General features: G+C 40.0%; 1 protein-coding gene across 4 annotated transcripts in view; it reads right to left on the bottom strand.

The window, feature by feature from the left end:
- MAP2K5 (mitogen-activated protein kinase kinase 5) overlaps positions 1-6,242 on the bottom strand; it is a gene marked incomplete at its 5' end in the record, with an annotated part of 178,694 nt that overhangs the window by 51,519 nt on the left and 120,933 nt on the right.

The raw sequence follows: 6,242 nt of genomic DNA, 5'->3' as shown, positions 1-6,242 counted from the left end.
TATTACCTATTTTCTCTGCCTCAGATATATTGCTTGTAAGGCTGCACTGTGTGCCTCTGTTAACGCCACTAGAAAATGTAACGGAACAGTCATATTTTTCAAGTTCTGAACAGAGATGCACTTAGCTGTATTTATATTAGGCATATTTTTCACTGTTAAAACTATCTTGTTTACCTTTTCCAAGATCACATTATTGCCTAGTCTCTGCAACTATAAAACAAACCTAACCAAAGGCAACTTTACAGTCAATGCCTCTACTTTTGCACACAGTTCATGAAAAGTGAAGCATCCAGTTTTCTAGCACATTAAAAACAGTTTTAAAAGTACTCAACATACAATGGTTTCTCTTTTTGTTTTCCCTTTTTTGGCCTAACATTCTGTTTTTCATGCACTACTGAGAGACAAAAGTTTTGGGGACACATTAATCCTGACAGAGGCTGCATCTCAGCATATACAGTGTGTTATTTATAACTATTTGAATGAAAACTTGAACAATTTGCTTATTAAGTGACCATTTTAAGGGCAAATTGAATATCCTGAGACCACAAACAGGATTCTAATTGCAGCTACTTTACGTTTTGCTCATCATGACATAGAAACATAATATGGTGATGGATGCTATTGAAAACCCTGATAAAGGCAAGCAGACAAATAGATTAGGTAGATTAAAACAGTATTATGTTTAGATTCCTGAATTATCTGATCATTTTCATCTGAGAGTTTAAACCTTTTGCCAGTAATATGCTTTCACGGTGAGCTGAGAAGAGGTATGTGTATTTAAATGCAGATGCATGACCTGCTCACATCATCATCAATGAGAGACCCTGTAGGTCACAAGGTTTTATAAGTACACCTCTACCCCGATATAACGCGACCCAATATAACACGAATTCGGATAGAACGCGGTAAAGCAGTGCTCTGGGGGGGGCGCACTCCAGCTGATCAAAGCAAGTTCGATATAACACGGTTTCACCTATAACGCGGTAAGATTTTTTAGCTCCCAAGGACAGCATTATATTGGGGTAGAGGTGTATTTCCTTTATATCTGGTACTCTGTGAATTTGCAGAATTCTTAACAGATCTTGGATATTTTTGAAATTATATTTTCTTTATTATCCTTAAGCAGCATTTGTTACATGACAGTTAATAATGAAAGGAAGAGAGAGAACTATGACACTAAATTTACCTAAAATAAAATAAATCCACAGTATGTTCCTCAGTTTATGGAAAAAGTCACTGGTAGTTGGATAAGCTACTCTATAAATGGCATTCTCCAAATGTCATTTTTTAAGCTGGTTACAAATGCAAAAGTTTTCCTCATGCCTCATCTACTATTTAATCAATGCCTCTGGTTACAAAAAGCAACTTTTGACAGACCATCAGGTTATATATCTGTCGCCATGGAGATACTGTTGACGGGAAGTGGCTGAGAGGACCTCTACCCGTCCCTTTCACATTATATTCACAAGCACAATCAGAAAACTCAAATGAATCCACCCTGTATAACTTGGAGAAGTCATTGGCTATAGCTTTCATTTTCTCTTTTACTCTCTGGAATTAGTCCTTGCCCTGCAGCTCTTGTTTGAGAGATTTGTGAGTGACCTAGGTCAGAGCTTCCCATATCAGTTAACAAATTTACTCTTCACATATATACTGCTTTTTAAGCCAGTGGGTTTTTTAAATAGATAAAGGTATATACTAACAAATCAGACAGTTACATAAGTATGACATTTATTTTCATAATTATTGCAGTTCTGGATTCTAACAGTGCACTTGGCTTGTTTTTAAACTTTAGAGAGGTTTGCTATTTCCTTTAAGACTAAACTTTTTGGACCAGAAGCAACAACAAACATTGTCTCCATATTGACAAATGACACACTCTCTCTGCCTCAATATATATGGAAAAAGGAGCTTTCTTTCTGCACTCAATTTCTACTATGTTTCTTTTTTCTCTTCTTCATCAGTCTTGCTAGTTATTCTTAACCCCAATTCAGGGGGTCTGCAGGACTTCTCAGAAAAATGCCTAGGTGGAATTTTGAAAAGTATTGAAAGTCAATAGGATTTGTGCTCTTAAGTCACGTTAGGCACTTCTGAAAATCCCCATCTCCTGTCATTAATTCTGCAATTTACAAACTCCAACCTCGAAGCCGGGGAACGGAGGACAGACTACGGAGAGCTCTATTGAAATAATTGTTCTGAAAAGCCTTGAAAACAAAAAGATTGCTCCTAATAACCTTTAATATTAAATACAGTTTTAGAGTTATATAGTTCTTGTTTTCCCAGAGCTGTGCAAACATCTATAAATTATACATAGGGATTATTTCATTCACCACTGGACTGCAGCCATCTCACAGAGGAATCTATTTACTAGAGTACAGTAACAAAATCCACTAGTCTAGAATAGGACGGGGGGGGGGGGGAGGGAACAAATATAGTTGAAATTGCAGAAGGAATTTAGGAGTCAGCAGTGACTATCCATGTTGGAATATAACCAGACACTAGAATGAACACCACTGCTTTTGTGAAAAGGAACTATGGGATTTTTAATGGTCACAAATGAGAAGGATCTTTCTTATGTGAAAGATGGCGGTTTTAGTAGAATGCTGTGCACACACTGTTATAAGAGTATTATATTACATACACACAGATTAAATCTGTCACAGCACATGTGTAATGGGTATAACACAGGGTAGAGTGAACAGTTCATGCAGAATAGGCACAACATAGGAGGGGATTTGCCAATTATTGTTTAATACCAGCTCATGTCCATGAAAGTTCAGTGAAACTGAGTAAATGTCAGGGTCTTTTGAAGAGGTGCTTCATAGCCAGTCACCCCTCTTCACTCCTCTGGAGGGCTCATCTAGGCACAGCGATTGCCTGCAACTAAGCAACTGGGGGAACACGGGGGACCCTACCTCCTTTCTCCATTTCCAGCCACCTGCTAGACTAAATGGCAGGGGCAAGACTAACTATGAGCTACATACTATGGGGTGCACTAGTAAACCTGCCACTTATTGTAGAGGCAGAGAGAGAGAGAATTTCCCGTCTCCCATTGCTATTGAAGCAGGGACAGGCTGCTTCCCAGCCCCCACCCCAAAACTGGGAGATGTCCTGGGGAACTGTGGTACATGAACATTTCTGGCGCACGTCCCTTTGCAAGGATTTTTAATGAATCTGTAAACTGGGGGTCATACCCTATGACTGGAGAACTGCTAGTATAGTTCTTATTTTTAAGAAAGGGAAAAAAAGTGATCCAGGAAACTACAGGTCTGTTAATTTGACCTCAATTGTATGCAAGGTCTTGGAACCCATTTTAAAAGAGAAAAGTAGTTAAGGACATAGAGGTGAACGGTAACTGGGATAAAATACACCATGGTTTTACAAAAGTAGATTGTGCCAGACCAACGTGATCTCCTTCTTTGAGAAGATAACTGATTTTTAGACAAAGGAAATGCAGTAGATTTAATCTACCTGGATGTCAGTAAGGCATTTGATACAGTTATTAGTTAAATCAGAGAAGATGGGGATTAATATGAGAATTGAAAGGTGAATAAGGAAGTGGTTAAAGGGGAGACTACAATGGGTCAGACTGAAAGGTGAACTGTCAGGCTGGAGGGAGGTTACTAGTGGAGTCCCTCAGGGATTGGTCTTGGCACCAATCTTCTGTAACATTTTTATTACTGACCTTAGCACAAAAAGTGAGTGTGCGCTAATAAAATTTGCGGATGACATAAAGTTGGAAGATATTACCAATATGGAGGAGGACTGGAATATCATACAAGAAGGCTTGGATGACTTTGTAAACTGGAGTAACAGAAATGGGATGAAATTTAATAGTGCAAAGTCGTGCATTTAGGGACTAACAACAAGAATTTTTGCTGTAAACTGTGGATGTATCAGTTGGAAGCGACAGAGGAGAAAGACCTGGGTGTACTGGTTGATCACAGGATGACTATGAATGGGATGCAGCTGTGAAAAAGGCTAATGCAATCCTAGGATGCAGAGACAGGGAAGTGTTAATACCATTATACAAGGCACTGGTGAGACCTCATCTGGAATACTGTGTGCACGTCTGGTCTCCCATGTTTAAGATGAATTCAAACTGGAACAGGTGCAGAGAAGGGCTTCTAGGATCATCCGAGGAATGGAAAACCTACCTTATGAGAGGAGACTGAAAGAGTGTGGCTCTTTTAGCCTCATCAAAAGAAGGCTGAGGGGAGATATGATTGCTCTCCATAAATACGTCAGAGGGATAAATACCAGGGAGAGAGAGCAGTTATTTAAGTTAAGTGCCAACGTGGACACAAGAACAAATGGATATAAATTGGCCATCAACAAGTTTAGGCTTGAAATTAGGCAAAGATTTCTAACCATGAAAGGGGTGAAGTTCTGGAACAGCCTTCCAAGAGGAGCAGTGGGGCCAAGAAACCTAACTGGCTTCAAGACGGAGTTTAATAGGTTTACAGAGTGGATGGTATGATGGGACTGCCTACGATGGTATGGGTCTCATAGGTGACTGCCAGTAGCAGCAATTAGAATCCTTTTTGTGGTCTCAGTAGGACACTAGATGGGGAGGGCTCCGAGTTACTACAGAGAATTATTTCCCAGGTCTCTGTCTGGAGGGTCTTGCCCATGTGCTTAGGGTCTAACTGATCACCATATCTGGGGTCGAGAAGAAATTTCCCCCCAGGTCAGATTGGCAGAGACTCTGGGGCTTTTTCGCCTTCCTCTGCTGCATGGGGCACGGATCATTTGCAGATTTAAATTAGTGTAAATGGTGAATGACTTGAAGTCTTTAAACCGTGATTTAAGGACTTCCGTAATTCAGACAGATTAGGAGTGAATTACAGGAGTGAGTGGGTGAGGTTCTGTGGCCTGCAATGTATAGGAAGTCAGACTAGATGGTCCCTTCTGACCTTAAAAGTCATAGCAGGCAGCCCCCAAATAAAGGAAAAGATGTGGGAGTGGCCACCCTCAAGCCCTACAAAATTTGAAGGAGGGACAGAATACCAGACCCCATCCTCAGGTCACCAACCTCCTCACCCAAAATGATGATGATGGATGATGTTAACAGCAATAATAATAGTGTGTGTAAGGCATTGTAATTTGAGAGGAAGTATGACCCTTATCCATTAAACACAAAGGTCACACAGACTGACGGGAGTTGGCTCATGAGTACCACAGTTCTGTAGGGTTGGCACTTTGGTGAACTGGTTCTGTGGGACAAACGTGTTCCTCATGATGTTGCAGTAATTCCCTATATAGTGATTTATGCTACGAATGTTGGGAAACATTGGGGGTTTAGTTCTATGCATTCCAATGGTCTATGCTGTCTCAATTTTATTAGAAACTTCCTCAAAATTTTATTTAAATCCAAGGAAACATGCTTTTGTTTGGATCTAAATATTGCTCTACACTTTTGGTAATCTAAACTCTGCAGAATAGCGATACTGCATGAGAACAACGTAGTGAAATCAATTTGGGACAAAAGTAAAAATAATTAATCTATTTTCATTGTACAAGATGCATGAAGGAAGGAAGGAAAGGCAAATGGTTGGAAAAAATTAGGCAACACATCCATCTGTTACTGTGGCCCATCCAGGAAAAACTGGATTCTTTCCAGTGATTCACACCATCATCTATACTACTGAAATATTGAATACAATCTTGAGGATGCTTGAAAAGGAGTAATCCAGAGAGAAGCACAATCTGGGTATCTGAAAGTATGACTAGGAGTGCGTCAACTTTATAAAATTTATTTTTAAACTTGAGATCGGCTTAAAATTAACCAGATTTTCCTAATTAAACCTGGGAATAAAATTATAGGGTTTGAAATGAACAGACGTATGCTGGCCATGTTCTGAAGAATAATCTGCTCCATGTCACTTATTTTACTATCATGGACATAATTGTCTTCCTTAATCATGTGAGTAAATTGTTCCATAGAAATCGCAGACTAACAAGGGTGACAGAAAGCGAGCGTGCCTAGCCACCCTAAATTCAGCAAAATCATTCACTAACATCCTGGGCCTTTGGTCCAGAATCTCTCTTTTTCAAGTAATTATCACATAATGCCCAAGGACAAGATTGGCACTTGCACTACGTGTTCATACAGGAGAGACTGACACTCTTTAGTCCCTTTCGCAGACTACCTGCATTACCAGCCTGTGCATGAGGGGGAAAACAGGCTCTATGGGGCTGTTACTTCCCTTCTGCCCAAGTATGCAGAGCCTTGTCCCCTG

Source organism: Trachemys scripta, chromosome 10 (assembly GCF_013100865.1).
Source record: "Trachemys scripta elegans isolate TJP31775 chromosome 10, CAS_Tse_1.0, whole genome shotgun sequence".
NCBI classification, from domain to species: domain Eukaryota; kingdom Metazoa; phylum Chordata; order Testudines; family Emydidae; genus Trachemys; species Trachemys scripta.
Note: the sequence above shows the minus strand (reverse complement) of the source record. Positions and strands in the feature narration are given on the sequence as shown.